This window comes from Ornithodoros turicata, chromosome 5 (assembly GCF_037126465.1).
Source record: "Ornithodoros turicata isolate Travis chromosome 5, ASM3712646v1, whole genome shotgun sequence".
Classification (NCBI taxonomy): Eukaryota; Metazoa; Arthropoda; class Arachnida; order Ixodida; family Argasidae; genus Ornithodoros; species Ornithodoros turicata.
Genome location: NC_088205.1, coordinates 15,424,247 through 15,451,842, shown reverse-complemented (window position 1 = coordinate 15,451,842; position 27,596 = coordinate 15,424,247). Strand labels below are relative to the sequence as shown.

Genomic DNA, 27,596 nt, shown 5'->3' with positions numbered 1-27,596 from the left:
AGAGAAAGCGGAAGGTCAGTCCATCCACCGGCGTGAGAGATGGACGATTCAGTGTGCGACGTAAAAAAAGTAATATCTACGTTTATGGCAAACCTTTTTTTTAAAGATGACGTTTCGTCTCCGCTCCGTTTGTTCTCGTGAAAGAAATGAAACAATAATAACAACAACAACAATAGATGCTGACTATGAGATGGGGTGTTTCACCGCGGCGGTGCGAAACAAAAAGATGAGAACCAACTGAACGGAAAGATTAACTTCAAAAAGTTGCTTTAAACTAGACGTTACCCAACCTTTCTTGTAGTTATGTTTCGTTTCCACTCAATTTGTTCTTACTGAAATAAATAACATCAGCGCGATCTGAACGAAAACGAAACACTATCTTTTTTAAAGAAGTCCGGTTTAAACGCAGATATTACCCAACTTTATTAAAGCAATCACTCGTTCAGTTCTTAACCTTCATTTTGGTTTAACAGCTTCCAAACTCTAAACGAGTATGAAAACAAAAAATTCTGCCAGCCTGTCTCTCTTGCAACCAATTTAAACAGCGGCCAAAATTTCTACGGCAACCTGCCAATGTCTGGTATGCGTGGTATGCCTCACTAAAATTTTCATGTGCTTTCATACGGACAAGCCATATCGCTCGTTTTCCGTTCTTCTATTTCTTTCTTTTCTTCTTTTTGTTCTTTTTTGTTGTCTTACGCACTTTTCGTTCCAAGGGGAATAAAATATGTCGTCCCACATAGGATAGAACACAGTAAAGTGACCGACTTTCCCACAAGTGGCATAGGAAAAGAAGAAAAAAAAAACGGAGCAGTTTGTCGTAGATGTCAGTCCTTACGATAACCCAGGAACGGAAAATAAAATTTACGCGCGTATATTAACGCAAGTTCTCTTTTCTTTTAGACACTAACGGAATTTACTGCAATGTTTCCCTTTCTCTCTGCGTATATATAGCCAAAAAGCGCAGGAATCCCGCACATCAAAAGGACCATGCACATATATTTTCCCGGCAATTTCTGAAAGTGCTTCGCAGCTGCAATAGGCAGAGTCCGCGCGAGCGTTTTTTTCAGAAATCTCGCAGCGTTTACAGCCTCGTGTTATTTTATGTTTCCCCCCTTCCTTTTTTTGTGTAGACATAGGGAGTGCGCGTTTAACCTCGCAGCTCAGGCCATTTACATTGCGCTTTCATATTTATTCTGGCTCGGTGTCTGTTTATCTACGAGTACCAGGCACTGTAGGAACTATTTCTTCTCATTTGCTTCTTTTTTCCCCTCCGTATCTGTTTATCCATATTTGCTTCGACGCTCTCCGTGCCACTTCCAGCACTGAGGCAGTTTATCTTTCAGTGTATCGATATGCTGCTTGACAAGAGCTATACACTCTTAAAACAGACCGGAGGGGGGGGGGGGGTAATGCCAGGACCGGCTCGCCGTTGTTGGCCACGCATAAGTGGGCGCCGTCACGACTATATCAAAAAGAAATAAATAAAAAGAAGGATGGAGGATAGAGGATGAAGGCTGGAGATGCGTAGAGGGTGCATGAGTTCGTCGGGGAGAGCAAAGCGTTAGAGGGGTCTCTTAAAACACAACTGGACTGCATAACAAGCTGAAGGCCAAGCGCCATCGTACAGGGTGATAAGACGTATCACACCTGATTTGTGGAAGGTAGTGGTGTGATGGAACGGGTGATGGAACTGCTTGACGTAATCGGCCACGCTTGGGCGGGCAACGTCACGATTATCGGGAGGGGAGGTTGCGTCCTGGGCCGACTTCACACGGAAGCCCGGGTCACCGCCCAGTCTAGGCATGGAATGCCTCCACCGTAACCATCGTAATACCGCCACCGTTTGTGGAAAGCGCTGTTCGTAACGTAGCGCCTCTCGTCTTCAACCAATCCGATGGACGTCATTCGGGATAGCGGTTGGGGCTAGCCGTCAGCGTCATTGTCACCGTCAGCTTACATGCCCATCGTGTGCTCAATGTGTGTAAGTGGAGCCACCGTAGTATCCGCACCGCACCGCACCGCGGTGGAGCACCGTAGTTTAAGAGGGGATGTACCCCGCGCAGTTTCGTCGCTTCTGGGCACGAGATGGCGCCGGGGTCTACCCAGACACGAGGTGGCGCTAGGGGCGCCGACTGCTGTAACTAGTGCCGTTGTTCAAGAAGCGCGCGATACAGCGCGGGGGCATGTAGTCCCCACAGCATGCGTGACCTTGTTGTTTTTGTTCGCCCCGACTTCGCTCGGGATGCGCGGTTAATCTCCTAAGAAAAGAGGGGTTCTTGAGGAGAACGCAGCTTTGGGGAACAAGCGCATCTATTCATGTGTCTATCGGCTGCTTCCTTGGTTTGCACTCTGTTCGACTTGTGTATCGTTTTGCTGCTTCACCAAAATCTCCCGGCTGGAGGAACAGAAAACGGTTCACGATGGCGAAATAATTTATTCTGTGTTGGCATCAGCGGGGCTGTACTTATGCTATGCAATGTCCGTTTGCAATACCCTACTAATTAAACAAAAATTACCAACTTGTGAATTTCGCATGTGATGGTACCAACCGTCTACCCCATAAACGTGCACCTTCAGCAACTACATTTTTGCGACAATCCCCAAATCGGCACCTAGTGGCTAGCACGTGGTCCGCCAATTTGACCGAATGCTGCTCAGTTGAATGCGGTTTTGTTCAAGACGTTTGACTGAACGCCACTTTTGACTGAACACCTCCTTTTGTGTACCACGTTGTAATTGGAATGGGTTGCAATGGGCAATTGGAATACTAGCTCAGACCGAAAAATCGCGCTCAAAGTGCTGTGTGACATCCTCAAAGGTACATACGCAAATCGTGCAGAAATACTAGGCCAGGTCCACTGAAGAAGAAACTCCGCATCTTGACTATCAGCAGATAGATCAAAAGTGCAAAGGACGATCCTCCTGCGATCTATAAATGTAATCATAAACAAGCTACCTATTCCAGCTACTCCCCTCCCCCCAGCCGACATACAAGCGAAGAAGAGAAACATACTCCTCAACTAAAAGAAATGGAGCAGCAGACCCCAAATTCGGGCGTCATCAAGCTCCAAAACGCCAGCTACTTCTACTCTCTCTACTGCTACTGTAATCGCCTGTCGTCTATCATCCGTTGATGTAGAACGTTCTACGATTACCTATTCAGCCTGCACTCTGAAAACAGAGCTTCACCGCAAAGCACGCTCCTAGCCAACCATCATCCCGCATGACAATGCTCTCTCCCTTGATTTCATGACAACAGGGGGCGTACGCCATTTTTGTGTTGCGTGATTATGCGGTTCATTGCCACACAAATGCGCGTATGCCCCCATGTTTGCAGGAAATCAGGGGAAAGAACGATGTCACTCGGGATGATTTTGCGCATACTTGTAAATATCTCTCACCGTCATTAAACACGATTGCTTGTTGTTACTCGGGCTGCCGTATCATTACTTGAAGAGTTCAGCGGAAGAGGATGGATATCTTGGAGTTAGCCATGGCCCGTCCGCCTGTCCTTCTACCATCGGCGGATACCCAGGATTGTCCCGCCCCACAAGCACACCCTTCACAAAACAGGTGGTGGTGGTGACGAAAACCGGCTTGCCGTTGTTGGCCTCACGTATGTGGGCTGCGTCACGACTGTAGCCAGGAAAAGATGAGATGGTATGGGGCGATACTCTACCCTGGTGGTGATGCGGGGAATGAAATAATGAGCCCCTTCACAATAAGGATCGAAGTCCTGTGGTGTCCAGAAAGGTGAAGAGAGCCTTGAGGGCAGAGCTTTGGTGTGCCGGATGTGGCCAGGGACCAAACAATTTTGTGAGAGAGAGGGGGGCGGGAGTCTAGCTCGTTGAGGGATGCGGAGAGTACGGTTCGGGAAGGTTGGTAGTGTGTGCTCTAGATCTTCAACAGCACAGCAGTGGGTGCAGTGGGAAGAGGTAACTTGTCTCAAACGGTAGCGCCATCGTGTTTGTGAAGGCCACGTCGAGGCGCATTCGATGAACTAATGCCGCATCTTGACGAGAGATATGTGCAGGCATGCGGAAAGCGAGCGCTGGATCAACTCTGTTCAGCATGGCGGGGGGTAGAATGTCAGCGGTCCGTTGGGGGGTAGCCACAGGAGCCACGAGGTGTCGAAGTACGGACCGACGAAATCCTCTCAGCAGTGCAATACGACGTGTCCGTCTCCGAGACGAGAGAGCTGCTTCGGCGGCGCTATCAGCCTGTTCATTGCTTTCGACACCGCAGTGGGCTGGAACCCATTGGAGAACGAGCCTGTGCCCTACTTCGTAGACAAGTTTGCAAGCCATTAACACATCCATAACCAACGGTGCAGAGGAGCCTCGTATGCTAGAATTTTGAATTGCTTGCAGCGCAGATGTTGAGTCAGTGAAGACCTCCCAATTCCGTGGGGTAAAGTGAACGATGTGCTGCAGAAAGAAAAGTATGGCATAGAGTTCCGCAGCTGTGGATGAGGTATGATGCCAAAGGCGACGTTCTTCAAATACGCCTTCGGATGGGATGACAAATGCCGATGCGGATTTGCTATTTCGAGATGCGCCATCGGTGGATGCGGCGGCAGAGGTAGAAAACTTCGCGTCTACGAGAGCATAAAAATGGGCTCGAAGGACTTGAGGGGGAACCTGATCTCTGCGGTCCCGGAGGTCAGGAAGACTTGCAGGAAGCCATCGCTGCACTTTGGTTTCAAGGTACTTAATGTGGCGAGCCCAGCGCAGGTTCGAGTCCAGGACCACACCAAGGAAACGATGGGAACGCACAGGCTTGAGCTTCTTTGGACCCACCCACCCACTCATAGCCTCGTGAGTGAAAGGGAGCTCGACGCACTTTTCGGGCGGAAGGTCCATTCCAAGTCGCGTAAGGTAGAGATGGACATTGTTTAAGGCTTGTTGCGAACGGCGCTGAATGGCTTGTCGTTACTTGCCTACTGACCAAAGCGCAACGTCATCGGCATACACGGAGAATGCTCCTTTGCGAGGAACTATCGATTTTAGTCCTGCCATTACCACATTAAAGAGTGTAGGACTGAGAATGCTTCCTTGGGGTACACCTTGATGAATAGGGTGCTTGGGGCTTTGGCCGTGGGATGTGCGGACAGCGACAGTTCGGTCCGTAAGGAAATCGTGGAGCCAGCTGAAGAGGCGACCAGATACTCCAAAAAACCGCAACCCGTGGAGCACACAGATGTGCGAGACGGTATCATACGCGCGCTTAATGTCCAGGAAGACCGATACAACGATCCGCCGATGAGCTCGAGCATGTTGGACTGTAGAGACTAGGTCAAGAACTGGATCCATGGAGCTTCGTAATAACAGATGAGGGAATGAAGACGGCCGAAAGTTACGATCTAGGGCAGTCACTGCAGAGTTGACGAGAAGTCCGAGCAATACTCATAGACTTTGGGCAAGGCCAGATTTCACACTATTCCAGATTCTGTTCACAAAACAGAACTTCACCACACAGCACGCTCTTCGCCAATCGCCGTCCCTAATGACATCGTTTTGACAATTGCCATTGCCATTTGACCATGACATTGTTTTTCTGCTGCCCCCTGATTGGTTAAAAACCGTACGCGTACGCCTTTTTGGAACTTATGGGGTTATGGGAACGTCTGGGTTTTTTTCCTGGGTTTTCCTCAGACGCTCTAAGAAAAATGTGAAGTCGGCCCAGGACGCGCTATTCCCCCGGGTAGCATACCGCCACATCAGTAGTGTGAGCGACAGTGTAATTACCATAACATCCGCAGAGCCATAGTTAGATACGTTATGGATGGTGCGCCCTTAAAAATGAGTTTAACCTCATAGCAACCATCATCCCGAATGACAACGTTCTCGCACCTGATTTTTCGAAAACTGAAGGCGGAGCCTGTTTTGTACCATTAAATACGGCATAATCGTGTGCTGGTACTACACTGTTAAAAGAGAATTTCACCACATAGCACGCTCCTAACCTCCTCCCAACCTAATTGTACTACTGGGACACATTATGCTTGTCCAAGATAGGCTCATCCCCCTGCTTTGAACGAATCATGACATAGAATGATATCAATCGGAATGACAGTTGTCTAGGAGCGTGCTATGTCGTGAAGCTCTGTTTTAACAGTGTAGCCTCCTTAACAACGCTTATGCGGTTATGTTAGTTATCATGGCGGTGGCGGTGTTAATCGTCATAAGAAGGGTGGGGGGGTGTTGAGGTAGCTTGCCGTTGTTGGCCGCACCCAAGTAGGCATCGTCACGGCTATAGCCACAAAAAAAAAAAGGAAAGTGGGAGAGGGGAGTTGAGAACTTCAAAGTGGTGCAGAGGCAGGATGACCGATACTGATGGAACGGAGGCACACTGTAGGTGTGAGGTGCAGTGGTCTAGAGTGGTCTTTCCGCTAGACCCGTTTCTTGAAGAAAGCGCACAAGCTCGCGAGTTTTTGAAAGTCGTTCCGCACAAGAACCTTCGGGGAAGAGGACGTCCGTCAGTATGCCAGGCCTGGCATGGGGAAGATGAGTTTCCCGCATAGCATGGTATGCACGGCATTCTGTCAGAATATGCGCGATAGTCTCCGGATGATTACAGTGTCCGCAACTGGAGTCCTCCATTGAGCCGATCTTGAACAGTTGCGAGTTCGTGGACGCAGATCCCGTGCGTAATTGATGGAGCACTGTCTGCATACCACGGGGACGATCTTTCGTGGGAAGAGAGGGTCGGTGATTCTGCATGATGTCCTGTATGCCAGGATGACGCACCTCAACTAGCTGTTTGACGACCATGTGCCTGTCAGTGTCGGCCGGGACTGGTAAGGATGGGCTGCAGCTCTGGTGTGCTGAGGAAGCTAGCTCGTCCGCTCGTTCGTTGCCTATGATGCCGACATGAGACGGGATCCATTAGAGCGTAAGCTCACCTCCGGTTAGCCTATGCTGGGCACACGACCTCCTCATACATCGGGCTAGGATGCTACCACACATGGGGTCCATCACGTTGTTGAGGGCACTTCTGGAGTCCGTAAGCAAAACGGCCTTAGTTATTCCGGTGACTTGAACCGCAGCAGCTGCGTGTAACAAGACCAGGAGTTCGGCCGTCGTAGATGAGATTGGGTAACGAACTGATTTCCCTTGCCAGGCCATGTTCATTGACGGGATGTAGTACGCGCTGGTAGCGCTCTCGGAACGGTTGTCAATGGAGCCATCCGTGAACACCAGAGTATGTGTGTGATACACGTCGCTTATCAGGTTCTCAGCCGCCATCCTGGCCACCAGGGGGCTGGACTCGTTCTTCTTCCGTAGACCCGGGATGTGAAGCGTTGTTGCGGGCACGAACTCCCGCCACGGCGGCGTAGGTGGACTAGCTGGGAGCCGAGGAAGAGCCCCCCTGTTGGCTAGAGAGCTGGTGGCACTAGCCAGGCGTCCTAGGGATGTGTGTGTCCTTTGTTCGAGGTCGGTGAAGAGGGAACGCTTGTTGATAGATGTCGATGCATTATCCAGAAACTGGAGTCCTTTGAGCTCAGAGTGGACACTAACAGGCTTTTTCTTAGCTTCCAGGTACGTTTGGGTGACGCTAGAGAAGGTTGGGAGACCAAGCGCAGTTCTTATTCCGGCGCGATGAAGGCGCTCAAGGGGCAGCCATTGTGTAGGCGCGAGGTCTACGTATGGCGCCACGTAGAGAATGCGTGACAAGATCAGGGCTTTGTGAAGGGTGAGCAATGACCGCGCATTGCAGCCCCATGATTTACCGCTGACTCTGCGAAGCAGGTTGAGCGTTTTCTTTCCCTTGCAGATAGTCTCGTTCACTTGCTTAGACCAGCGTAGTGTGCTATCGATGGTGACACCAAGATATTTACATGACGCGCATCTTGGAATGGGAGTGTTGTTAATGCTGAGGCTTGGGAAGTCTTTGCCCACGTACTTTCCACGGGGAATGCAGACCATGCATTTTGACTTCTCTGGCGACGCTTCCAGCCCTCTCGCAAGCGGCGCTGCATTGAGCCCGTTCAAGGCAATACCAGCTGTGTCATAAAAAGGCGCAGGCCTCGCACTTAATCAACCACAAATCAGAACTAATAACCGTAGCATTGTGCGCATGTTGGTCTTGAGAGTACTACGTGGTGAAGTTATCTTATTATTTTCTATCAATTAATTATTGCCTTTTAAGCGCGCGCAGCTATAAGCCTGTAACATACGCAACATCCCTCGTTTCCTTATCAACCCTGAAGTGTGGCTGAACAGCTGCGTGGCAACTCAAGCAAAGGCCGCGGTTTCTTTCTCGTTGAACGAACCGCTGACTCACGTCACTATTACGGTTGGCTTCCAGGCTAATGTTCCGAGCGGCCAAAGAGCACTACTCCGGGGATTAAGTTTACCGGACCTGCGTTAATCAATACACGCACCGTCCGAGCTTGTAACGACGGGGCAAGGAGAAATGTTGCAGCTGAGTAACCAGCGCTATAGGTAAGTGCTTTGCGTTATATACCGCCCACCAAAGTACCCTCTGTCTTAGTGCTCAGTGGAAATGTGATTCGACGAAGGACGTCGTATACTAACGAAGGCCCGAGCGTAGGTACAGCGAAAACGCAACACAACCGACACAAATCAATGGTTGATTTATATACGCGAACGCATATATGGAAATCCGCTGTTTGTGTGAGTCTGCTGTGTTGTATCGTGTTTCCTGCGCGCCCAAGTGATAGGAATGATAGAAGTGGTAAAGATGGGAGCACACGCCTTTTTGTGGCAATTTGGATATAATATAATCGCCGCAAAAAGGCGTACCCTCACCCCCCTCTTCGAATCCCCAATGACTTATCCAGACCTCCCCTACGTCCCCCAAATGTTAAGTGACACCCCCTTAACTTTTTCACCGGTGTACACTCTAAAAACAGAGGAGGGGGGGGGGGGTCGAGCTAGCTTGCCGTTGTTGGCCGCACTGAAGTAGGCATCGTCACGACTATAGCCAAAAAAAAAAGGAAAGTGGGAGAGGGGAGTTGAGGACTTCAAAGTGATGCAGAGGCAGGATGACCGATACTGATGGGACGTAGGCACACTGTAGGTCAGAGGTGCACTAGAGTGCACTCTAAAAACAGAACTTCACCGCATAGCACGCTGTGCTCCAACCATTGCCAAGAATGATAGGGTTATCGCTTCTGATTCGAAGAGAGAGGGGGCGTACGCCTTTTTGTGGCAATTTTTATATATCCAAATTGCCACAAAAAGCGTTCGCCCCCCTCTCTCCTCGAATCAAAAGCGATAGCCCTATCATTCGCGGCAATGGTTGGCGCACAGCGTGCTATGCGGTGAAGTTCTGTTTTTAGAGTGTAGCCCCTACAGGTGGTGCCCTTGCGATTTCAGCTTTAGACGCATGTCGGTAATGATATGTTAAGCTGTAATGACATTAACTATAATAATGACCCCCCCGCCCCATTTTTTTCCAACACCCCTCCATGCTTGGGATCCTGGATAGACCACTGGCATAACCTTACACTCTAGAAACAGAACTTCACCCCATAGCACGTTGTGCGCCAACCATAGCCAAGAATGAGAGGGTTATCGATTCTGATTCGAAGAGAGAGGGGGGCGTACGCCTTTTTGTGACAATTTTTATATATCCAAAATGCCACAAAAAAGCGTACGCCCCCCTCTCTCCTCGAATCAAAAGCGATAGCCCTATCATTCGCGGCAATGGTTGGCGCACAGCGTGCCATGCGGTAAAGTTCTGTTTTTAGAGTGTACCCCCTACAGGGGGTGCCCTTGCGATTTCAGCTTTAGACACATGTCGGTAATGATATGTTAAGCTGTAATGACATAACAATAATAATGACCCCCCCCCCCGCCCCATTTTTTTCCAACACCCCTCCATGCTTGGGATCCTGGATAAACCACTGGCATAACTCTAGAAACAGATTCAGGTCTGATGAACAGCCTGTGGACTCAGTCGTGCAATCTCCATTCTTCTGTGCCCCACTCTCACCCTCAACGCATTAACCTCATGCTTTCCTTTTAAAGTCATCTTCTGTGATCCATCTCATCATTCTTTCACCGTTTGTTAGTCATCTTTTTTTGTCATCTTTGTCTTTAATCTACCTCATCCTTCTTTCATCTTTTGTTAGTTTTTCGTTATTTCCTAATTCTTTTTCTTTCTTTCTTATTTCTTAATTTTCTTCCTTTATTTATTTCTTATTCCTTCCTATTTCTTTCTTTCTTCAATTCTTTTCTTTTTATTTATTTATTATTATTTCTTATTTCTGGAATAGCAAGCCGACGTCCCGTTTGGCTGACCTTTCCCCGTTTTTTTTTTCCTTTTCGTCTAATAAATATATCCCCCCCCTCTAGAAACAGAACTTCACCCCATAGCACGTTGTGCGCCAACCATTGCCAAGAATGAGAGGGTTATCGATTCTGATTCGAAGAGAGAGGTTTGCGTAGGCCTTTTTATGGCAATTGGGATATATGACAATTGCCACAAAATGGCGTACGCCCCCTCTCTCTTCGAATCAGAAGCGATAACTCTATCATTCTTGGCAATGGTTGGTGCACACCATGCTATGCGGTGAAGTTCTATTTTTAGAGTGTATCATTCATCGCAACGACTGGCGCACAGGGTGCACTCTTAAGACAAAACTTCACCGCACAGCACGCACCTAGCCAACCATCCCGAATGCCATCGTTCTCTTCCCTGATTTGCTGAAAACGGGAGGCGTGCACCTTTTTGTGGCACTTATGCAGTTACATTAATTGTCACAAAAAGACATACTCCCCGCAGAGCCGATCCGATAAAGCCGCGACAGGGCCAGCCTTCCCGGGCGCTTTCGCCAGAGAGGTCGACGAACTGCAGGTTCCGGGAGCTAGGTTGGAGCTAGGTAGGAATTAAACGAGAATCAAGAGAATTTGGGGCTCGGAACTGCATAGGAGCTTTCCCCCTCTTTTCTGCTTACAGAGCGTCTAGTGTGCGTGGTGTCTGATACTTGCTTTGTTTTTTGTCTCTGGAGTTTGCCCTTTCCCGACAGATGTCGGTACAATTCCCCTCCGAAGTCTGCCCAGAACGCGCACTATCCCTCATGCATCGAACCCTTTCCAGACTGCGTGAGAGACATGACAGACTGGGTACGGTATAGCAAATCGGCACACGTAGCTTCCACGTAAAGCTCGGGCTGTATAAGGAGCCGTAAAGCTGAAAGCAGTCCGCCATTCCATCCCAGCAATGGCCAACATGGGAATCGCCCAGGAAACGAGAACAAGAAAATACTCTTATGTTTACACGAGAGCCGTTTACAAGATAGATATCCTCCTAGGTATTAGGAAAACAGCAGAACGCAGGTATACGTGTCCGCAGGAAGGAACGTGGCTTGTTACTACAGAAAGTACGTATGCGATTTTTATTTACTTTTCTATTTTTTATTTTTTCCATGCAGAGCTCAACTTGGTCGTTTTCCGGAACTTCGCTTTGTGTCAAAACAAAAATAATACTGTTGGCGTGGGTGCAAATATACGAGAAAGAATGTGTGTTGTTGGATAAGGCGTTGAATGTTTTATGTCTGCCGCCAAAGGTCACACCAGCTTTCGGCTCCCATGCATTTTTTATGGGACTCATGTTTGTGCGAATGATGACATTCCGTGGAGAACGCGATGATACATCGGTCGGCGCGCATCGTCAAAAGTTTGAAACTTGTTGTCCTTTATTTGTGACAGAGATGTATACGCGAGGACGTTGATTCTTTTCGCTTCTTCCTTCCTATACAACCCTGCCCTTTGTCTCAGTTGTTGACTCAAGGATAGAAATAGGCAAGATACGAATAACAAGTGGGGTAACAAGCGGGATAGATGGTTAGGGAAAGTTTAGGAAGATCAGTACACAATCTTCTGTGGCTCATCTCATAGAGTCAACAATACAACCTTTAACGGCCCTACTGTTACTAGCTCCTACTACTGGATCCCGCTAGAAACTTTCAAAGGCGATGTCAGTTTCACCTCATACGCAAAATTCTTAACCCACTGTGCAGCATAAAAATATGTTTCAAGGATTAATAACCATGAAAATCATACCTATTGCTATTGTTGGTCATCATCGTCTCTTTAAGTGTGTGTGTGTGTGTGGTCACTTGGAGGAAAAATCATAAACTCACGTATTGAAAGTGCTTGCAATTGAATGTGGAAATTTATTAACCGCTATCAGCTAAGTCATGTTTCGTTTACAGCCAAGCTTTGTGCGCTTGTTATCCAATTACGAATTTGGTGTTTCTTCAACCGTGCGGCATCCGACACTAGTTTTGCTTCTTGTGTTCCAGCGCTCTTTTTTTCGTGTCGTCGTGCCTAAGAAAAAGATCTATGCAATCTAATCTATGTCTGATCTAATCTGATCTGATCTATGCAGATCAAAGCAATGTCCTGTCATTGAACGCATTTCGAAAACACGGACACCGAATTTCTGGGAGGCTCCATTTTGCTTAAAAAGCAAAAAGAAAGAAGACATGAAAGAAAGAACGTAATCATTCATTTAATATAATAGATATCTCTTGCTCCGCGCGCGCGAAAGAAACAGCCAACACGAACAGACATAACGCAGAGACTGAACCCACTTCAATTCAATAACGGTCCAAAATCCTATTTGAAATCGCCTGTGTACCTTTTCCTTCCGAAATTTTTCTATATCTTTCCTCTGAAACGCTATTGCATAGGAATTTTGCATGACATATTAAAATAAGCATGGACGAACGGCCAAAAAGAAGCACGGAAAAGAGAGAGAGAGAGGGGGGAAAGACTAAGAGAGGGGGAAAGACCACGCCGTCTATTTTTAGTAAGTCGGTCACCGCCTGGGAACACACACACAGACAAAATAACCCAAGTTACCTTTCCAGGGGTGGTTGCGGGAGGCAAACCTGGGCACTGAGGGCGTGGAACCATCCGGTCAATAGTTCTCTGTTTTCCCTTTTCTCTGTCGCCGTTTTTCTGTCCTTCGTTTTTTTTTCTTCTTTTTTTTTATTCGTGGAAGTAAAGGCCCGGAGAAGATTCATTAAAGATGCATGCAGCCGCAGTTCGGGTCCTTGCTAGAATATGTCACGCCACGTGGATGAGTTTTCTTTTGTTTGCGAGAAACCGAGTGAAAGCTGTTGCTAACTTGATAGCCAGCTCGACTGCTGGAGACACCGTAATTTGGGTCAGGCTGCCTTCCGTGTTTCTTTCAACATGGAAGTGCGTTGTTGTGTTTTGGGTGTGGTTTGCGCGCTGAATAAGTGTCGTGTAGGTGTGGGTGTGTTTGGCGGTGACTGTTGATGATGGTGCTTGCGTCGTTCAACCTGCATTGGCAAAGTTTGAACAGCGTAATGTCATTAATGCGTGTTAAAGAAGAGAATCATGTGTGTTCAAAAAGTATAGAGCGTGCTAGCTTAGTGCAGGGTTGTTTACCGGAAACGAAATACAATTGTACACTCTCACAAAAAAAACGGATAGTAAGAGTGAAAAATCGTCGAATTTTTGACCCATATTCTAAGGGTCAACACCTTACGCATAAACGTATGACGGATAGTAAGCGAAAAAAATCGTCTTTTTACCCCTATTTCAAGCGGTGTTCGATGCCGGTTATTCTATGGACTGTTTGGCTACCCTTCTGATACCGCTTACTGCACCTAAAAATCCCACATAGTATGCGTCAAAGCTGAGCACCGTAGACGTCACGTGACCTCACCGTCCTTGGACAGGCAACGGTTGCAATTCTGAAATGACCCGCAATGCGGTTTTCCGCCGGCTGTTCTGGAAAAGGGTACGTGGTTCCCGATTGCCAAAAGCGTGAGAAAGAAGTTGCCAGAGCAGTAGACGGAAAATCGGATTGCCTGTCAATTTTGCATTGCTGCTATTGCCTGCCCAAGGGACGCTGACATCACGCGGCGCCTAAGGTTCCCAGATATGATGCGCACTGTGCGGCATTCTGGCGGTGCAATTCTCTGTGCAAAGACGGCGTATCATGCGAAACTGTTTCATAGGAAAAAAAGAACAGCTGCTACACCAGGATCTCGATCATACGAATCTCACAGGGCATGAAAAAACAGTTCGTATCATCCGAGACTCCTCAGCAGTACCACATAGGTGCACGAAGCATGTATACGGACGGAAGCCCGTTCACTTTTATATGCTATCGGTTAAAAGATATCCATGGTATAGGCATAGCTTGTTGCTCATCCAAAAGACTTGGCAATTGACAGTACGTCATAATAGCTAGGCCCACTGCACTGCAAAATCGTATGCCACAGACAAACGCATCCATCACGTGAGTAACAGATATAAAAGGAACGTTCTTGCGCAAGGCAAGCAATATACAAGAGTTCTCGCGACTGTCAAAAGAAAAATAAGAAGCACGAGTGCATCACTTGAACCGGGTTCAAGCCGTCCGTTGGAAATGCCCTTCGACGTTTTCTAGGTGATGTCTCAGTGTGGCCGCCAAAAGAAAGGGGCTCGCTGTCGTTCCGAAGGGAACACGTTTCATTCTCCACACTTCCACCGAATTCTGAGAAATATCTTCTGTAGGACCATCTTGACACCATGGAAATCACAAAGCGTCCCTGTCCCTTTCTTGGACCTCAACCTGAAGAAAGGCTTTCTCAATGTCTGCTCCCAGACCGATACGGTACATTCGGAAGCGTATCAAGACCGGTAGAAGATCCGTATTCAGACTCAGTCCTTTTTCCAGGCAATCGTTCAGTGAAGCTACGGTAGGTGCATGCGAGGATCCATAGAAAACAACACGAAGCTTTGTGGTTTCTGATTCCTGTTTGACCACAGCTTGATGCGGCATGTAATAGACTTGCTGAGGTTGTTTCCCGTTCTCTGACTCTCCCGTCATTTGACAGTAAGCCAGAGACAACACCGAATTTAACACTTTTCGAGTGACAACTATGGGCCGGAAGTACCGGCTTAGGTTTTTCTTTGCCATAGGACCAACACAGACCCTGACTGAACATGATTCTTAGGTCCAAGTATTGAAGAGAATTACCGGTAGGTCTTCAATACTTGGACCTAAGAATCATGTTCAATCAGGGTCTGTGTTGGTCCTATGGCAAAGAAAAACCTAAGCTGGTACTTCCGGCCCATAGTTGTCACTCGAAAAGTGTTAAATTCGGTGTTGTCTCTGGCTTACTGTCAAATGCCGCAAAAAAAGTCTTCCATCCATAACCTTTGCTCTTCTATCAGCCACCAAATGGTTCGCTTGGGTGATGCGGAGTATTCTCAGTCTTTGGTGATTCTCAGTCTTAGCGCTAAGATGTTCGGTCCCGCCAGTGACCTTGTGAAACCCCACGAGAACCGTGTGGTTATTCCCTACATTCATGCCGTATCACACAATCACCTACATGTTGCCAAAAAATTTAATGTCAACCTTGCCTTTCGCAATAACTTTCGTCTAGACGCCCTGACACCTTTCAGTAAATCCGTAGCAAGTTGTAAAAATCATAGGCGAATGTTTGTTTCCTGTCAATCGAATATCGTCTACGAAATTCCTTTTAAAGGAGTACAGAGGGCAATCAAAAAAACTTTCAGATTAAGGCATCTGATGAAAGTGTGTGTGTCATTATACCGAATAGCGCGAAAGGTTTCGATGTGTGCAATTTGTTTCCCAGAAAAAAACTCACATAAACATAGCTCCGCGCGTTCTCCCCTAACTCGCCACTTCAGCTACAACGAGGATGAGGAGGTATGATGCCACGTCACCGATGACGGTATAAGGAGAACTCGTTCTGGTTCGCCTGTCAGTGGGGGTCAGCACCAGCCCCCCACAGCTCTCGCAAAATCTGTATCAAAATCCGTGTTACTGCGCACGGAGCAATCCGTGTCTCTCTATTGGTCGGGCGCCAGAAGCGTGTCCGGATTGGCTGCCGGAATTTGCAAACGGCACTTCGCGCTTCCTCGCCTGCGTGCTGTGTACTCCTTCGGCGGTTTCATTTGAAATTTGAACGGCGGACGCCGGGTCGGCGGTGTCTTTCGTTGGGAGGCAAGTGCGTTCGCCGTCTTATCCGTGTGTTATGGTGTCTTCGATCGTGTTGTACTGTTCCTCGATACAAGCATCGGTCTACGAACAGCCAATCGGATTTCAAAGTGAAGTGTTGTCGTGAATTCTGGCTCGATGAACATGTTCGAGCGCCGTCAGATCTGCATAGCGGTGACAAGAAAATAGGATTCATGAAGCAGCATTTCATGCTTGACGTGTACTAGGAAAGGACATGATTATCAAGAGATTGTGCGCAAGCATGTGACAGTTGTTCGTTGCTGGGAATAAGCTGTGTCGGTATGCGTGTTTTGCAAGTTTCGTGAAAAACACAACAAAACTTTGTTCCAACTAAACTTTGTTTGAACAAAAACTTTGTTCCAGTGTGCTAGGAAGTGCTACGCAATGAATTCTACGCTCAGTGCATGTAAATGCGTCAACCTGCCGACTGTGTCAGTATAATGACTTAAATAAATTTCTGTCCTCAGTTTGGTCAGGTACTGCCTTTCAATGCGACGCTTGTCTCCAAATCTTTCCATCAAGATTTCAATGGCATCGTTGTAGCACACCTCCGAAGCTTGTAGACCTGATATGGCGGCTGCAGCTGCTCCATCCAACAGTGACCTTAAGTAGAAGAACTTCTCTGGTTGTGAAAGGTTACTGTTGTTATGCACGGTTCCTTTGAATTGTTCCCAAAAGGGAAGCCACTCCGATAGGTCGCCTCGGAAACGCATCAGTTGAAGTTTTGGCAGATGGGTCCCAGCGTGATTGCCATGAGGCGACGGCGTGTGAGCGGCAGACTGAGTCCCAAGTAGTGCCACATTCGTTGGAGCGGCCACCTGAGTGGCAGGCGTCGACACTGAGGTGAGCTCTTGCAAGGCGACACGTAGGTTAGACATTTCCTTTATAGAGTTTTCTTCGTATTCCAGAGCCATTTCGTATTCCACCTCTAATTCATCGTCCTTGAGATGACCTTGAAACTCGGAATTGATCTCTCTCAGCTCTTCAAAGTGCACGCGTAGACGTTCCAACAAGCTTTCGAGGGTCTTCCGATCATTAGGAGTGCTGCTCAGTGCAGTCTTGGCTTCTCCCACAAGCCTCGTAGCTTGTCTCCTTCGCGACGCCCTCTCCACCTTGAGACGTTCCATAGTCGATCGTAGGGCTCTGTTTATACAACATCCAGTAGATCACTACAGACAACGACACCGTCCGTGAAGCGTTCCCGGGTTTCGGCACCAATTTTTTATGTCCTGGTTTTGTCGCAGCGATGTCTTTCCCAGAGCCCCAACCCTCTTCGTCATATCACGTTCCTTTTCCGAACATACCTCATACCTTTATTCCCGATGACAATGTGTCTTGCATTAAAACGTTTTCCCAAAAGAAGAAGGAAACCCCCGTTCTTGTGCTGCCCTCTAAGAGTTCTGCAACAACCGCATCGTAAAACCGCAATATCGTGAACAGATGGAACGGTCTCGAAAAAACAAACTGGAACCGGTATCGAAAATAGCTGGGAAACGGAAATGGAAACGAAATTCTGCTACAGTAACGGAAACGGAACTGCCACCGAAAACCGTCTCGAAACAGAAACAGAAACAAAAAGTCGAGCTCTTAGGTCCTGGAAACAGATCCGGGAACGATTCATGATTTTTCCGCGTGTAGATGGCGCCACACGAACATACGGGTCTCCGCCTGGTGAAAGCTGTAACCATTACCATTACCCTTGGTACAAGTAACTAACTCCTCAGCAGGATGATGATGAGTGGGATTTTATCGCCAGGGGCGATTCCCTACTACAAACGATATTTTCGGCAACCGTCCCTGGTTTAGTGCAAGCATCATGAACGATGGGACAAGGACAGACACAGACAACGTTCGCCTGCTGCTAGACAACGCCGTCTCTGTCCGTCCGCGTGCCGTGTTGCGTTTGTTCGCCACGGTCACGTGAGTATGTGTTGTTAACAAGGGTGTATCAGGTTCCAAGACTGTGGGAGACGATGACACCTTTTCTCTTTCTTTTTAGTATCCATGTAGTACCAGCGGAACAGCCAACTCGATATTGGATCCGTTGCCGACTACTCGAAAGCCATGCTGAAATCTGGAGATGGTGGGATCGAATCCGACCCCCTTTGACCTAACCTTGGTCAGTCTCGACGGGTCCACATTCTACATGAACTGACCCACTCCCCAACGTGTGAAATAGTAACAGGCTCTTTTGACCTAACCTTGGTCAGTCTCGACGGGTGCATATTCTACATGAACTGACCCACCCCCCAACGTGTGAAATACGTAAAAGGATCTTTTGACCTAACCTTGGTCAGTTTCGACGGGTGCATATTCTACATGAACTGACCCACTCCCCAACGTGTGAAATAGTAAAAGGCTCTTTTGACCTAACCTTGGTCCGTCTCGACGGGTGCATATTCTACATGAACTGACCCACTCCCCAACGTGTGAAATAGAAAAAGGCTCTTTTGGCCTAACCTTGGTCCGTCTCGACGGGTGCATATTCTACATGAACTGAACCACTCCTCAACGTGTGAAATAGTAAAAGGCTCTTTTGACCTAACCTTGGTCCGTCTCGACGGGTGCATATTCTACATGAACTGACCCACTCCCAACGTGTGAAATAGAAAAAGGCTCTTTTGACCTAACCTTGGTCAGTCTCGACGGGTGCATATTCTACATGAACTGACCCACTCCCCAACGTGTGAAATAGTAAAAGGCTCTTTTGACCTAACCTTGGTCCGTCTCGACGGATGCATATTCTACATGAACTGACCCACTCCCCAACGTGTGAAATAGAAAAAGACTCTTTTGACCTAACCTTGGTCAGTCTCGACGGGTGCATATTCTACATGAACTGACCCACTCCCCAACGTGTGAAATAGAAAAAAGGCTCTTTTGACCTAACCTTGGTCAGTCTCGACGGGTGCATATTCTACATGAACTGACCCACTCCCCAACGTGTGAAATACGTAAAAGGCTCTCCTGACCTAACCTTGATCAGACTCGAGGGGTGCATATTCTACATGAACTGACCCACTCCCCAACGTGTGAAATAGTAAAGGGCTCTTTTGACCTAACCTTGGTCAGTCTCGACGGGTGCGTATTCCACATGAACTGACCCACTCCCCAACGTGTGAAATACGTAAAAGGCTCTTTTGCCCTAACCTTGATCAGTCTCGACGGGTGCATATTCTACATGAACTGACCCACTCCCCAACGTGTGAAATAGTAAAAGGCTCTTTTGACCTAACCTTGGTCAGTCTGGACGGGTGCATATTCTACATGAACTGATGCACTCCCCAACGTGTGAAATACGTAAAAGGCTCTCCTGACCTAACCTTGGTCAGTCTGGACGGGTGCATATTCTACATGAGCTGACCCACTCCTAAACGTGTGAAATAGTGAAAGGCTCTTTTGACCTAAGCTTGGTCCGTCTCGACGGGTGCATATTCTACATGAACTGACCCACTCCCCAACGTGTGAAATAGAAAAAGGCTCTTTTGACCTAACCTTGGTCAGTCTCGACGGGTGCATATTCTACATGAACTGACCCACTCCCCAACGTGTGAAATAGTAAAAGGCTCTTTTGACCTAACCTTGGTCAGTCTGGACGGGTGCATATTCTACATGAACTGACCCACTCCCCAACGTGTGAAATACGTAAAAGGCTTATTTGACCTAACCTTGGTCAGTCTCGACGGGTGCATATTCTACATGAGCTGACCCACTCCCCAACGTGTGAAATACGTAAAAGGCTCTTTTGACCTAACCTTGGTCAGTCTCGACGGGTGCATATTCTACATGAACTGACCCACTCCCCAACGTGTGAAATAGAAAAAGGCTCTTTTGACCTAACCTTGGTCAGTCTCGACGGGTGCATATTCTACATGAACTGACCCACTCCCCAACGTGTGAAATACGTAAAAGGCTCTCCTGACCTAACCTTGGTCAGTCTCGACAGGTGCATATTCTACATGAACTGACCCACTCTCCAACGTGTGAAATAGTAAAAGGCTCTTTTAACCTAACCTTGGCCACTCTTGAGGGTGAATATTCTGCATGAACTGACCCACTCCCCAACGTGTGAAATACGTAAAAGGCTCTTTTGACCTAACCTTGGTCAGTCTCGACGGGTGCATATTCTACATGAACTGACCCACTCTCCAACGTGTGAAATACGTAAAAGGCTCTTTTGACCTAAAATTGGTCAGTCTCGACGGGCGCATATTCTACATGAACTGACCCACTCCCCAACGTGTGAAATACGTAAAAGGCTCTTTTGACCTAACCTTGGTCAGTCTCGACAGGTGCATATTCTACATGAACTGACCCACTTTCCAACGTGTGAAATACGTAAAAGGCTCTTTTGACCTAACCTTGGTCAGTCTCGACGGGTGCATATTCTACATGAACTGACCCACTCCCCAACGTGCGAAATACGTAAAAGGCTCTTTTGACCTAACCTTGGTCAGTCTCGACGGGCGCATATTCTACATGAACTGACCCACTCCCCAACGTGTGAAATACGTAAAAGGCTCTTTTGACCTAACCTTGGTCAGTCTCGACGGGTGCATATTCTACATGAACTGACCCACTCCCCAACGTGTGAAATACGTAAAAGGCTCTTTTGACCTAACCTTGGTCAGTCTCGACGGGTGCATATTCTACATGAACTGACCCACTCTCCAACGTGTGAAATACGTAAAAGGCTCTATTGACCTAACCTTGGTCAGTCTCGACGGGCGCATATTCTACATGAACTGACCCACTCCCCAACGTGTGAAATACGTAAAAGGCTCTTTTGACCTAACCTTGGTCAGTCTCGACGGGTGCATATTCTACATGAACTGACCCACTCCCCAACGTGTGAAATACGTAAAAGGCTCTTTTGACCTAACCTTGGTCAGTCTCGACGGGAGCATATTCTACATGAACTGACCCACTCCCCAACGTGTGAAATACGTAAAAGGCTCTTTTGACCTAACCTTGGTCAGTCTCGACGGGTGCATATTCTACATGAACTGACCCACTCCCCAACGTGTGAAATACGTAAAAGGCTCTTTTGACCTAACCTTGGTCAGTCTCGACGGGTGCATATTCTACATGAACTGACCCACTCCCCAACGTGTGAAATACGTAAAAGGCTCTTTTGACCTTACCTTGGTCAGTCTCGACGAGTGCATATTCTACATGAACTGACCCACTCCCCAACGTGTGAAATACGTAAAAGGCTCTTTTGACCTAACCTTGGTCAGTCTCGACTGGTGCATATTCTACATGAACTGACCCACTCTCCAACGTGTGAAATACGTAAAAGGCTCTTTTGACCTAACCTTGGTCAGTCTCGACGGGTGCATATTCTACATGAACTGACCCACTCCCCAACGTGTGAAATACGTAAAAGGCTCTCCTGACCTAACCTTGGTCAGTCTCGACGGGTGCATATTCTACATGAACTGACCCACTCCCCAACGTGTGAAATACGTAAAAGGCTCTCCTGACCTAACCTTGGTCAGTCTCGACGGGTGCATATTCTACATGAACTGACCCACTCCCCAACGTGTGAAATACGTAAAAGGCTCTTTTGACCTAACCTTGGTCAGTCTCGACGGGTGCATATTCTACATGAACTGACCCACTCCCCAACGTGTGAAATACGTAAAAGGCTCTTTTGACCTAACCTTGGTCAGTCTCGACGGGTGCATATTCTACATGAACTGACCCACTCCCCAACGTGTGAAATACGTAAAAGGCTCTTTTGACCTTACCTTGGTCAGTCTCGACGGGTGCATATTCTACATGAACTGACCCACTCCCCAACGTGTGAAATACGTAAAAGGCTCTTTTGACCTAACCTTGGTCAGTCTCGACTGGTGCATATTCTACATGAACTGACCCACTCCCCAACGTGTGAAATACGTAAAAGGCTCTTTTGACCTAACCTTGGTCAGTCTCGACTGGTGCATATTCTACATGAACTGACCCACTCTCCAACGTGTGAAATACGTAAAAGGCTCTTTTGACCTAACCTTGGTCAGTCTCGACGGGTGCATATTCTACATGAACTGACCCACTCCCCAACGTGTGAAATACGTAAAAGGCTCTCCTGACCTAACCTTGGTCAGTCTCGACGGGTGCATATTCTACATGAACTGACCCACTCCCCAACGTGTGAAATACGTAAAAGGCTCTCCTGACCTAACCTTGGTCAGTCTCGACGGGTGCATATTCTACATGAACTGACCCACTCCCCAACGTGTGAAATACGTAAAAGGCTCTTTTGACCTTACCTTGGTCAGTCTCGACGAGTGCATATTCTACATGAACTGACCCACTCCCCAACGTGTGAAATACGTAAAAGGCTCTTTTGACCTAACCTTGGTCAGTCTCGACTGGTGCATATTCTACATGAACTGACCCACTCTCCAACGTGTGAAATACGTAAAAGGCTCTTTTGACCTAACCTTGGTCAGTCTCGACTGGTGCATATTCTACATGAACTGACCCACTCTCCAACGTGTGAAATACGTAAAAGGCTCTTTTGACCTAACCTTGGTCAGTCTCGACGGGTGCATATTCTACATGAACTGACCCACTCCCCAACGTGTGAAATACGTAAAAGGCTCTCCTGACCTAACCTTGGTCAGTCTCGACGGGTGCATATTCTACATGAACTGACCCACTCCCCAACGTGTGAAATACGTAAAAGGCTCTCCTGACCTAACCTTGGTCAGTCTCGACGAGTGCATATTCTACATGAACTGACCCACTCCCCAACGTGTGAAATACGTAAAAGGCTCTTTTGACCTAACCTTGGTCAGTCTCGACTGGTGCATATTCTACATGAACTGACCCACTCTCCAACGTGTGAAATACGTAAAAGGCTCTTTTGACCTAACCTTGGTCAGTCTCGACTGGTGCATATTCTACATGAACTGACCCACTCCCCAACGTGTGAAATACGTAAAAGGCTCTCCTGACCTAACCTTGGTCAGTCTCGACGGGTGCATATTCTACATGAACTGACCCACTCCCCAACGTGTGAAATACGTAAAAGGCTCTTTTGACCTAACCTTGGTCAGTCTCGACGGGTGCATATTCTACATGAACTGACCCACTCCCCAACGTGTGAAATACGTAAAAGGCTCTCCTGACCTAACCTTGGTCAGTCTCGACGGGTGCATATTCTACATGAACTGACCCACTCCCCAACGTGTGAAATACGTAAAAGGCTCTCCTGACCTAACCTTGGTCAGTCTCGACTGGTGCATATTCTACATGAACTGACCCACTCCCCAACGTGTGAAATACGTAAAAGGCTCTTTTGACCTAACCTTGGTCAGTCTCGACGGGTGCATATTCTACATGAACTGACCCACTCCCCAACGTGTGAAATACGTAAAAGGCTCTCCTGACCTAACCTTGGTCAGTCTCGACGGGTGCATATTCTACATGAACTGACCCACTCCCCAACGTGTGAAATACGTAAAAGGCTCTTTTGACCTAACCTTGGTCAGTCTCGACGGGTGCATATTCTACATGAACTGACCCACTCCCCAACGTGTGAAATAGAAAAAGGCTCTTTTGACCTAACCTTGGTCAGTCTCGACGGGTGCATATTCTACATGAACTGACCCACTCCCCAACGTGTGAAATACGTAAAAGGCTCTCCTGACCTAACCTTGGTCAGTCTCGACGGGTGCATATTCTACATGAACTGACCCACTCTCCAACGTGTGAAATACGTAAACGGCTCTCCTGACCTAACCTTGGTCCGTCTCTCAACTTTTGTCCGCGCCCCAGCAACGGAGCCCCACGCTGAGTTTTCGTCACTTCCATGCTCTCCGTGCCCTTAGCAAAGACGTGAAATTTGTACGGTCAGCGGTCTTCGGAATCCGGGTTCGCGGAAGTGCGGGTCGGGCACTGGACTAATCCTTTTGGTAAAATACGGTGAAACGCATTCCCTTTGGAATGGGGTCAAGCTTGCACCAGTGGTCCGGTGACAAAAGGACCTCGTTCCAGAGGGCCGGTGCCGGCGTGACCAGTTATCCTGTGACGAGTCTTCCGGTGACGAGTGGGATTGTGACGAGTGGACCGGTTCCCGCTGCTATGATGTCGACGAAAGAGCGAACGAGAAGGAAACTTGAAGCAGGTCGCAAAGAGAGGCAGGCCTCCGTGGGGTGACGTATGCGCGCAGGCCTGATGATATCTAGGAGGTATTGGAAAAATAAAATGAACGCAGCCGTGCGAATGCTTTCCGCAGGTGCGACATCAGCTGTGTTGCATTGCTACACCGCTCTCGAGTGTCTCCTTCCATAATACCAGTATAATTTAGAGCTATGAAGGAATCGAACACGTGTCGCTACAAGACCAAGTTGTTTATGAACGGTATACAACGTGACGATCTCTTTGCGCTACACATCGACAACTGGACAGCCCAGCCACAAAATATGCCGCCGATCACAATCACACTGTAGTTTATCTAATATTTTCGCCGAGCCGGTTCATAGGTGATATTATGAAAGCGTACAAGTCACTGGAAGCACGCAATTACTTCACCTTAGGCGAGCTGTTTGGTCAGGGCGTTTCTGGAAACAGCGCTGATTTGGTACGGTGCACCGGTTCATGATTAGTGTCTCTTTTTTTGTATACAGGTATGGGAATCTCACAAATAAGATGTCAGGGACTCCAATCAAACGATTTATTCGTTCTGCGTTGCGCAGAAACTAAGTTATTTCGAACTCTAATGATATGATCAAAAGTTGAAAGTTCGATATTTCCTGTCTACCTCGGTGTTGCCTTCGACGTCTTGGTTAATGACTCTCTAAACCTGTCTCAGCGTTAGATTTTTAATCCATTAGTATTACTAGTACACTACCGAAATTCTGAGCAAACCCCACAAGGCCGATTTGTAATATTAGTGCCTTAAAAGCCTACTAGACATGGACCGGTAGGCTTGGTGATCTCCTGAGTGAATTCGATGATCTACAGGGTGTCCCAGAAAACTGCAGAATTCGGCACGCTTTTCATGTTGGTGGGGTAAAAAACTGCTACCTTTACTTGGCAAATTTCAGGGTTCACCTCGCAAATTTTACATTTACAAAATTTACATAATTAAACTTAGGTTACATGACATGCACATCAGGAGGTGGCAAAAACCAAGTAAGAACAAATGCCGTTGACCGCATGATTCTAGTGGCGTAGTTTTTTTTATTAGAATTCAATGACACGTTTTCTGGGACACCCTGTATACCAGAAGCGAGCTACCCCAAAGCAGCCGTATGCGGCCCGCGTAGTTCCTCCAAGGTTTAATGCGGCCCGCAGACACGAATGAGTTCGGCTTAAAAGAATGATCAAAAAGCGCGCTTCTGGCAATGTGTTAAGTTTCTGCACAGGTACGACGCCATGATCGGCTTGAAGTCAAGAAAGTATTGACATAACACTATTATATGCGCAGTTGTATTCGACGCATTTAAGTGAGTTGAACATAGGGGCATATGCCTTACTTAGATAACATACACATTTTGTTCCTGAATGACGCTCCCGCACGCGCTGTGCGGGAGTGTCATTCAGGAACAAAATGTGTCGGCCATGCACAGCTTAAGCATTCTGTCGCCGAGACAAGTGTATGCATGAAGAAAAGCAAAAGAAAATTTGCTTTGCCTTCACTTCTCCTAAATAGAGGTATATAACGTCGTTAGACAAAGTGTACGATTTTACAGCCATTAAGGTACCCATCAAATTTCATACTGGTGGCAACCATGCTCCCCGGTGGGGCTGCGAGGAGAAAGAATGTGAAACATAAAAGTAAGCATACATTGCATACATACAAAAACATGACGTCACAGATAAGGTAAAGATGAAAATGAAATCATCGGCGGGCAGGTCACAATGCAATAACGGTACACTACAGGCATAAGAATTTTTGTACATCTTTTTAACGCATTAAGTACAACGTCAGAAAGATTTGAAGAAAGTGATACTAAGAAGAGAGCGTTCGATTTCCCAAAATACGAGCCTCAGGGGAACGCAGTACCTGCAGCCTTGTCTTTTCTGTTGTTAAAGCAGAAGACACAAGAAATGTCCTTCAGCCTCTTTGGTCGTGAAAGCACACCTTTATTTTGTAGATGCTTTTATCAAACCCGTCTTGTGGTGCTGGTTATCAGAGGAGAATGCGCGCTGAACTCCGATAATTCCCCTCCCTTTCGAGTTTAATTCCTCCTCCCATTTACACGTGCTCAAATGTACAGTCGGCTTTCCTACATGCGAAAGTGTCGATAGGCTAAGTCCTCTTTAAGTGTGATGTCTCACATTTTAGTCGCACTTTGATGCCCTCGGGAACAAAATTGGCTCGCTACAAAACCAAGACATTCACTTTAGGTGCCAAACATGGTCCCCCTAATTGTGAAACTGCAGTGGAAAATTACCTAAAGCGGGTATATTTTGATGTAATAAGACTGTGAAATCACGATGGAGCGCGAATTCTACTTCTGTCCCATTGAGTACAATGTGTATGATTTCAAACGCCGGGGGAACAAAAGCGTTTATAGATATACGGATAATTCCTTTTCGTCATAATTCATTGTATGTAGATCTCACAGGATCCAGTGGCGAACCAGTGAAAAGTGTCGGCGTTCTCCGCCAAAATGAAATTATACGTTTCTTATGCATGTTTCTATGCGTGTAATGCAGACGAAGCACGCTTCAAGTTTTTGTCCGCGAATCTTGGGCATGCCCTTTCCCACTTTTTCTCGCTGCCCATTCCATATGTCAACGTCTGCTATGGTGCCGTCTCTGCCAGAAAAAAAATCTCAAGAGAAGGGCTCCAATTATCGATAGTGGTACACAAGCAAGAGTTCACAGCCCACCACTTAGTCCGAAGGTTTAACAAGGCAGAAATTTGGAAGCAAATCGATAACTTAGAAATTCGAGCGTGAATTCCGTTCGCAGAATGTGCGCTCAGCCTATTTGTATAAACAATTCGGATAGTTCGTTAGCCACGCTCGATGAGTCTTCATCCTATTTGCGTAAACCACTACGGAAACAGTTCGTTATAGGAAAATTAAATTCTACACTACCGGACGGACCTGACTGTGCTACATATAGTCTTTACATACTATTGTCACGCTGTTATAAATATGTATCTACGTATGTACAACAACAATAAACAGAATGACGATGATGAATGGAAAATTCGCCACCTGTTGTATAAAGTTTGTGAATGCATATTTGCAAATATAGGAATCTGCAAATGTAAGCATGCAGATAGAAAGCCTGTTGGGCACACATTCAAATATAAGCCATCCTCGTCATGTTCGGGTGGTGCCTATATTTCCAAGTCCAAGTCACTGAAACACTAACGAAATGAACTTCACCGCATAGCAGGCTCCTTAGCCAATCATCATCTCGAACGATATTGTTATCTGCCCTGATTTGTTGAAAACGGGAGACGTACGCCTTTTTTGTGACAATTATGAACAGCGTAAGTGTCACAAAAAAGGCGTACGGCTCTTTTTAACGCGCCTTTTTAACAAATCAGGGAAGATAACGATATCATTCGAGTTAATGGTTGGCTAGGAGCGTGCTCCGCGGTGAAGTTCATTTTGATGGTTGAAAGGCTGAAA

The 27,596-nt window shown here is 47.3% G+C and overlaps 1 protein-coding gene and 1 long non-coding RNA gene across 2 annotated transcripts in view; one reads left to right on the top strand and one right to left on the bottom strand.

The window, feature by feature from the left end:
• LOC135394108 (uncharacterized) overlaps nucleotides 1–27,596 on the bottom strand; it is a 120,831-nt gene that overhangs the window by 4,316 nt on the left and 88,919 nt on the right. The window lies entirely within an intron of this gene.
• Nucleotides 1–27,596, top strand: part of LOC135394107 (solute carrier family 35 member F3-like) — a 150,836-nt gene that overhangs the window by 36,451 nt on the left and 86,789 nt on the right. The window lies entirely within an intron of this gene.